Raw genomic sequence first — 8837 nt, 5'->3', positions numbered from 1 at the left:
AAAGATGATGCACAGTGGTCGGTTTTAGTTTTTTCAGTATCTGTTCAGTGAACTACAGTCATTCTCCTTGTTTGTTACCATCTTCAAGCCTGAAAGCTTATTTTATTTTTCCTTATCAAAATCAGAAGACCCCACACTGCAGCAAACCATTCAAACCACTGAAAGATGTTCTAGACTTTGCATAATTCCCTCTATTTTACAGCAGCAGTGAAAGGGCAGTTGTTGGCAACCCATTTTCTTGAGGTTTGGGAAGAGCTGAAGTAGCCAGTGGCTCCTTTGATGGGTATCACTCTATCCTGAATTAGCCTCCCTGCAAGGGGAGGACAAAACTGCATCCAGTTAAAGATGCAGCAGTGTGGTGGATTTGCACAAGGGGCTAATGATGTTTCAGTTTGGTTTTTTTTCTCCCTTTTTAGTAATTGCTGATATTCAGGTCTGGTTTTGCACTCCTGGGTACTGGATTTATGTTTTCAAAACACTGCCTACCCTGACCTTAACACCCTGTTCCTACGTATTAGTGGCTGGCTTATCGCTGTGGAGCTAATTTTGTATTCCCTTGTGCATCATTTTACAACAATCCTTCCTGAATTTCATCTGCCATTATCTCTTCCCATCCCTTGGCTGCAAGGTTTTTTTGCACTTCTTCAGTCAATTCCTCTCTTTACCACCATGAATAACAGTAGAATCCTGAAAGTTTGTCATCACACTCTCTGCTCCTTTTTCCAGATACCTTAAAAACATGCTGAACACCAGGATGTCTCCTAAATCCTGGGAGACTCTGCTGAGTAGCTCTGTTTGGAGAGAGAAATGGCTTTTACACTGACCTGCAATGTCTTCCTTTTTTAATCAGCATTTTTATTCATGTGAGAACCTTCTTTCTCATGAGTGACTGCTCAGCCAGTTTGGAAGCACTTTGAAGGATTCTTGTAGCAATCCATGTATGTGTATTAACCTCACCTCTTAGACATGTTGTTCTTGGCTACACAGGTAATCAATATGTTGTTGATACATGCCTTGCATTTATATAAGCTGTGCTGATTGCTATGTAACAGATCCTATTTGTTGTGGCTTTGCTAATTTGGCATTTTTTTTATTAGCTTCTAATGATTTCCTTGGACCAGATTTTAGAATAGCTGGGTGAAATATCAATAAAAAATAATGATATTAATTTGGGAGAAATTTTCCCTTGAGTTATGCTTAAAAGTCTTTCTAGTCATCTCCTAGTGTTCTGCCAGCAAAGTGGTTTAGTGTGATATTGCATACCATGCATAAATAATGATTACTTGATTTTCAATCCCTAAATGCAAGCCCCCTGAATTTGGTGTCCTGATTGCTGTTCATGCTGCCATGGACCTTGGATGTGGCACTTTGTGCTGCAGATCTCATGACAGACAGCCTGTGGAAGGGAGCTTTGTCTTCTGGGAGTGTTTCTTCTCTGTTGTGACTCCTGAGCAAACTTTTCTTGAAAGAAAACAAAGCATTCCAAGCTGCTCAGTACAGAAAAACCCAAATCCTGTTCTATTTCCACTTCAGAGCAGGTGTGACCTTGATGGGTTTTGGACAGATCAGTAACAGCCACAGTGTCCTCAGTCATTTGTTTTCACAACAGCCTTCTGGGGAGATAAAATATGAAGTCACACCACTAGAACTATCTCACTTTCTTATTCCTCCTTTCCAGGTTATCAATAAATAAAGAGTTATGCAGCTATGTGTCTGATTAAAAAACAGAGTCACTTCTTGGAAGTTAATTTCTGACAGGAGCCTGTTGCCTTACTGTGTTTTGCCACATTTTTGAAGGAGGAAACCCTTTGGAATATAATGCAGCCTTTGGGTCAGCTCCCACTGCACAGCACTGGAAATGCACTGCACTGAATCCTCAGTGAAATGGGCTTCCCCGGTTTGTTCTTTCTGGAATTCTGACAGGAAGCTGGTGTGGAACTAGAGCTGTGCAAACACCTGAATCCTCAGCAGCTGTTAGAGAGATACGGTGTGAGACTGTAAGTTTGTGTTTGGACTTGACAGAGTCCAACTGAATTAGAGCAACCAAGTAACACAGTGTCCAAATATCTGTTTTTTGTAAATGAAAAAGGCTCTGAAACAGATGTGCTATTTCATATTCAAGCTGGTTTAATCTCTCACCTCCTACAAGGATAAAAAAGCTATTAGAACCTAGATGTGTACAGGACAATTTAAAGGTAATTATATCAAAAACGATGAAAACCCTTTCATCTTAAGAAAATTCAAGACTCAAGTTTTCTCTAGTATTTGTAGAGGAAAAACTCATGCTCCAAAGGATGGATGGGTTCTGTTTTGAGAGTCTTATGCCTGGTAGCAAATGGTAATTCCCAGCTATTTGTGTTTGCACTGCTTCACCTTTTTATGAAGCATATGTAACATGAAACTAAATCTGAGCTGACACCCTGGTTGCAAATGCATTTTGCAAAACCAGAGCTGTGCCACAGGAAATTAAGTCAACAGTCATTGCAGTCATATAGCAAAGTAATGGGAAATGTTCTTGCTGCTAATTTACATATGCAAATTAGATCAGGTTCTTGTATCAATAAATCAATACACCTCAATGATTTCCTTGGGTAGAATTCAAATGTGGGAAGCAATGTAATGCAGGAAGCAATGGTCTGTGTGGTAAAAAGGAATAATCATTCCTGTCTAAAGTCATTCTAATGACAAAGACTGAATGGAGGCATAGTTTTCTGGACTATGAGAGAAATATTTGCTCAAACAATTTTAATCGTCTTTGTTAACACATTCTGCCACACTCCTTAGTGATCCACAGGAAAATACTTAAAATATCTTAAATGTGGGTATGGATGCCTAAAGTTAGGTTGGTCCTTCAAAAGCTGCTGTAGTGATCATTCCAAATATCAAGTGACACACTTGTTGTTTTCGGAGTCATATTGACATTTTTTGTGGTTTATGTAATAGAGTGCACTTAGAACAGAGGAAATTTGTTCCTTTAGTGGGTAATAGTGTTCCTTTAGTGCTTTCTTTGTGTAGCTGCTCTTAGTGACACAAAGTTCAGGTCATCTCAGCTGCTGTCCTTGCAATAACGCATAACATGTTGATTTGCTTGTATGAAAAGATGTTTTATGCATCTCTATTCAGAGAGGTGTTTTAGATGATTGCTTCTGTGAGTCAAAAGAATGATCATAAATTTTTGGAGCTCTTGGATTTTTTTTTTTCTCGTCTGGAAAGTGAAACTTAGCCAAATGCTATTACCCTGAATGTTTTCCAAGTATGTGGCTGTATAGATATTTAATTTGGATTACCTGTCTGCTTTTTCATGGTTTTCAAGTTACCTCACAGGACCAGGAATCAAGGTAACACAAATTGCATGTGGCTACAAGGTAATGCACACATGTATGGTCATCTGAAATGGCTGGCGAAGGATTGTCTCTAAATAAATAATTTGCTTAGTGTTTTGGGATGATTTTTAAAATTCAGCAGTTAATGCTATTTACCTGTTTTGGTTTGATTTTTAAACACAGCATCACCATTCACCCTTGACACCACCTTCACAGCTGTTCAAAGGTGCAAATTTGATCAGCATCATACTCAAATTGATTTTACAGACTGATATTCCTTAAATTGGTTTTTTTAATTGCTTGCAGAGACAACCAGCATTCCTTCTCTGGCTGAAAGATAGGGAAAGATAATCAAATCTTGGCCCACAAATAAGAACACCAAACAAAGGTCACAATAGTTTCTGTAAAATCTCAAATGGAATCTTAGCTTAACTAGCAGCTGACCTTGTGAAAAATGAGTGGTTTTCTAATGTGGCCTTCAGTTCAAAGGGATGGGGTTTCCTTGTTGGCACTCAATGATCAGTGTGGTCAAGGACAAGGGATTGTTTTACTGAGAAGAGCTATTGACAATCAACACTTCCAAATCACCCCAGAATGAAAGGAATAATGGGGAGGGAAGCATTGGGTTAGAAATGGTATTATAAAACATAGTAAAATCATCTGGATTTATGGAGGCAAATAAAAAGTTCTGAATGACAAACCTTGTAGAAGATTTGAGTCTGTGTTACAGTACAAATGTTGCAGCTGTCAAAATTATATATTTTGCATGTTTTGAAGTGTTCCTGTAAAAGATTTTGGGGGGAATCTAAAGAACTGCAGGAGGGTTGCCTCCTAAGTTATCCAGGCACTATTACAGGTTGCCCAGAGAACTTGTGGCTGCCCCATCCCTGGAAGGGTCCAAGGTTGGAGGGGCCTTGGAGCAACCTGGTCCAGTAGAAGGTGTCCTGGTCCATGGCAGGGGAGTGCAACAAGATGGTGTTTAAGGTTTCTTCAAATACTAACCTTTGTTCTGCAATTCCATGTTCTTAGTAAGCAGCTGATTTCTCTCCTTTTGGGAATACATACTTTGCTTTTATTGAGGCACTGGAAGAGATGCAGCTTAAAAAGAAGCAAGCACATCCATACAAAACCCACCACTCCTCAATATCTGTATCATAGAGTGAAAAGCAGCAGGAGTTTATTTCCCTTTAGAAAAATAGCAGTCTCAAATGAAATGCATTTAAAGCACAGAACAGCTCTGGAGCTACTTCACCTCTCACCAGATGATGATGGTCCTGTCTTTAACTTACTGGCAGTATTCCAGGGACTTTTTGAAGGTTCTAAGGCATACCACAGGAGTATAAAGATTAACTGTGTGAAACATAGGGAGAATAACCTGGGATTGAACAGGAGAATCATGCACCTGAGGGCAAAACTGGGTCAGAGCTCTAACTCATGGTCCATGAGGGTTAAGGGCATAACAAATCTGTTATGTGCTGAATGTGTTTATTGCAAGTGGGATGTACAGCAAGGAATTTTGTATGAGGACTGGTAACTGGGGTACCCTGCATTTCCACCTGGGTCACTGCTGTGGTGTTCTCAGGATCCCTCTTTGCTCATTTTTAATAGACCTATTTGTGTTGCTGTAAAACTGCTGTAAGGGTTCTTGTGCTATGCTGTGACTGGGAAATCTGGCCCTTAAATCACAGAAGAAATAAGCTAACTTATATTGGTAGAATAGAAATTTGTTCTGCATATGAGATTTGTATGGTTCTTTCTTCCTCTCGCTGCTTTGGAGACATAGGGAAAGGATGCATCTGTGCTCATATTTCCTTAAAATCAGAGGTCTCAAGGCTAATTCATGCAGCAATGCACCATCATCTCCTTTGTGATGCAAATATAGTGCATTGTCTTTTATGGTGACATCCTTCAAAACAGGTGCAAAGAATATAGTGAGCTATTTTCAAGTGTTCATTCTGGGCTTTTTGGAAGGGTAGATTTGAACAGAGGTACTTTTGATGAGTAAAATGTCTGCTCAGAATTATCATTACTAAATTGCTGGAAGATGAGGCAGACAGGTATCCATCCATTGCTGCCAGCTATGGAAAAACGCAGTGAAATGCTGTTCAAAGTATGTATCTGCATGTAGCAGGCATCCATTAAATCCTGCTTAATTACATTTAAATGAGTGCTCAAGAGCAAGTTGAGAAGGAAGAGGCATAGTTAGGAAGCAGAAGGAAACAGCCTCACCTGTTACAGATACCCTGGATGCCCTTGCTTACCCCTGCATTTTATTAGAACTTGGTTTACAATAAGAAAAAGGCAGCACAAAGGGGATTCAGCAATGTCCATGAAGCATCCTGGAGAAATAGCCATGTGTTTGCCCAGGCTTTGTGGTATCCGTGACGTGTTAAACTCTTTGCCCAAGTAATTTCAGCTCTAGGTTAATGTTGGGCAGATTCTGGGAAGGGGGGTGGAACTGGAGGTTGCACTGTGCCTTGACAGTCTTGAGCAAGGCTTAGGTTGTTTTTCTCCTCTATTCCCAGCTGGCTCCATGTGTGTTCTCACTTGAGTAGCCTGCTTGATTATAGACTTTATGATTAAATGGCTGAGCCTTACTGTGAAGGTTATTTGGCTTTTTTGTGGCTGTTTGAACTCTGCAGTGGCAAACAGTCTGTCCCCTGCAGGGGCACTGAAGGCTGTAGCATCATTTGAAATGCCTGAGGACAAATCCTGCAGTGCAGTTCCACTGCAGAGAGAGCAGCAAAGCCGTGGAAGCTCCAGGGCACTGCGGCACAGGGGCAGCTCGCTCTTGTTCCCAACTTTTCTGTGGGGAAGAATGTGGGGAACAGAGGCATATGTCAGTGTGCTGATGCACAGTGCTTTGCCAGGATACACTTCTGGACTCCTGGGAGTTGTTCCATGGGCAGTGCTGGCAGCACTCAAATGTTAAATGCCTGCTTTTGGGGGGCATAGCCAAGCCCTGCTCATTGATAGCTCAGTAAGCCTTGGTGTGTGACCAAGCAGAAAATCCATTTCAGCTGGAATCTTTGGGATGATGGAAACTGGGAGGACTGTACTGTGGACAAAGAGGGAGGTGAGAAATTCATGTATTACAGCAGCAAGGAGGCAAGTGGCTGCAATCTGCTGAGATTCCCTTGTGTATAACTTAAGTATTAGGGAAGTGTTCTGGATGAAAACCCAATAGGGATTAAATGGGACAGAAAGGCCAGCTGGAATTCTTTCAATAGGGACTGAAAGGAATTGAAGCCTTACAGTGGACTTTTCTATGGGTGTCCTTAAATACTCTTCATGACTGCCCTGTGGAGCTTTAGGTGAGCAGAGACACACATGAAAAAAGATTCATAATCCAGTTGATTTATTGAATCTTTGAAAGCATTCATTTTAATAATTTCACCCTAACAGAAGCACTCTAGCCCATATCTTCAATTTGTTTTAGCCTGTTATTTCAGCTCTCTCCTTACACATGGACAGCTTACATACCCTTGTTAACAAAACTGTACTGCTGTGCTCTAGCAAAACCCACAGACCAACTCTGTAGATGCCGCTGAATAAGGGTTGTGTTCAGTTCCTGCTCCTGACATGAGGTAACACAAAACTCCCTTTTGAAGGTGCTCTTACAGCAATCTAGTCATTTGTATCTGTGTGCATTTTCCTCATTTTGACTCCATCCTTGAGCAGTAATTGGATAGCTTAGGTCCTCTATGGAGTATCCGTCCCCAAAAATATCAGATGAAGTAACAGGAAAGGGATTTTTAAGGTAAGAGTTTTTAAGGTGGAGTTTTAAGTGGATTCCCACAGACTGAACTGCTGTCAGAACCAGCCAAGGGTGATGTGGGTGGGAGGAAATGGGAAAAACCTTCTCTGAGACAGGAGGAGGGCACAGGGCAAACTGAATGGGAGTGTGTAAAACTTATTTCCACTGAGATAATAACAGGGATGTCGCAGAAATAATAACAATAAGATTGTGGCTGATATCAGGGTCAGGCTTCTTTTTATCGGTCCAGAGGTCAGTGTTCCTTGTTGTATGAACCCAGACAAGGATTGAGGACATGGATGATTTCCATTTTCACCCTGTTTTTTTTGGCTTTATCTGAATATTGTGTCTTTTGTCATGCTCCTTTTTATTATAACAATTTTTTTAAACAAGTGTGTCAAAATCAAATTCCCCAAGAACCAAGTATTTCAACACTTTAACAACAATATATTTTAAATAGCCCCCCCAAAAATAGAGAAGATGTTTTCAAGTATGTTTTGTAAATGGCACACAGGTAACATTTAGAGAAAACACATTGGAGGGACTTCAGTCTGAGCTTTAAGTGATTTTTGGACACTGATAACATCTACCCTTTCACGGTATCATTAAATATGAAGTATAATTTTTTATTTTAGCTATTTCTTATTTTTTCCACTGCTATCTGCTGTCTTTTCTCATAGTTATGACAGTGCAGATGACATTAACCATTCTAGCTATTTTTGGTTGGTTACCTGTCTGGCCAAAACTGAAGTTGAACCTCAAATCCTTGTTCAGGAAAATATGGGGACCAGTAGCATTGGATTTGTCTCTTTTGATCCAACTATACACAAGCTGTATATAGTTGGATAATGTATAATGGGAGGGTAAACAGGAAATCTTTCACCTTCCCTGTACAGCCTAGGTTCTGCTGCAAATAGAACAATTGCTACAGAGGTTGATTATCATTTTCAGTCTTAAAAAAAATGTAAGCTCATGTCTCTTTGCTGTTGCTGCTGTTAGAATAAAAACAGCTGGGTGAAGTACACTCTCCATGAAGTAACCAAATATATTGGAGTGAGAGGGAGACCAACCAAGAAAAAAGTAGGTAGCCTGAGGGAGAATAACACTGCATGAAAATCTAGGTAAAGGGAAAAAAAACCCACTAAAAACTTGAAAGTTAGGCATTTTATTTCCATTTATAAAGTATGACCTCCAAGTGTTGGTTTTTACCACAAACAGGAGATTTTTTTTATCTTTTCTCAACTGGCAGTAAAATACAGAGGTTAAAAAAATAGAATTGTGCTTTTGTCTTTGAGAGCTTTCATGATGACAGATAATAGTTGCTTGTTTACATTGGGCATAAACTTTACATTGCATTGTACATAGACTTTACATTTTCCTTCTTTCTCTGAGCACAAGACTTAAGTCTATATATATGTATTTCTAGTTTGACCCTAAATTTTCATGTTTTATGCTGAGGACAACAAGTAAAATGAGAGTATAAAGGAAGTAGACACAGAAAATGAATTTAATAGCAGAAAGACACATTCCAATGAGGAAGCTGTTCTGGTCATGGGGCACGTGCTGCATGATTTGCCTAATGAAGTGCTGAAAAGACATGAATTATGAAATTCACCATCTCAGACAGTTTGTGTTCTTTCTTCATCTATCCATTCCTGTTGGGTCTTTAGCATTTTAAATGTTAAAAATGCATGAGTTTAATTAGAATTTTAACTGACTGTCCATGTATAGATTTCAGAGATCAAGCTACCATCAGA

Source organism: Ammospiza nelsoni, chromosome 4 (genome assembly GCF_027579445.1).
Source record: "Ammospiza nelsoni isolate bAmmNel1 chromosome 4, bAmmNel1.pri, whole genome shotgun sequence".
In the NCBI taxonomy this organism is placed as follows: domain Eukaryota; kingdom Metazoa; phylum Chordata; class Aves; order Passeriformes; family Passerellidae; genus Ammospiza; species Ammospiza nelsoni.
Note: the sequence above shows the minus strand (reverse complement) of the source record.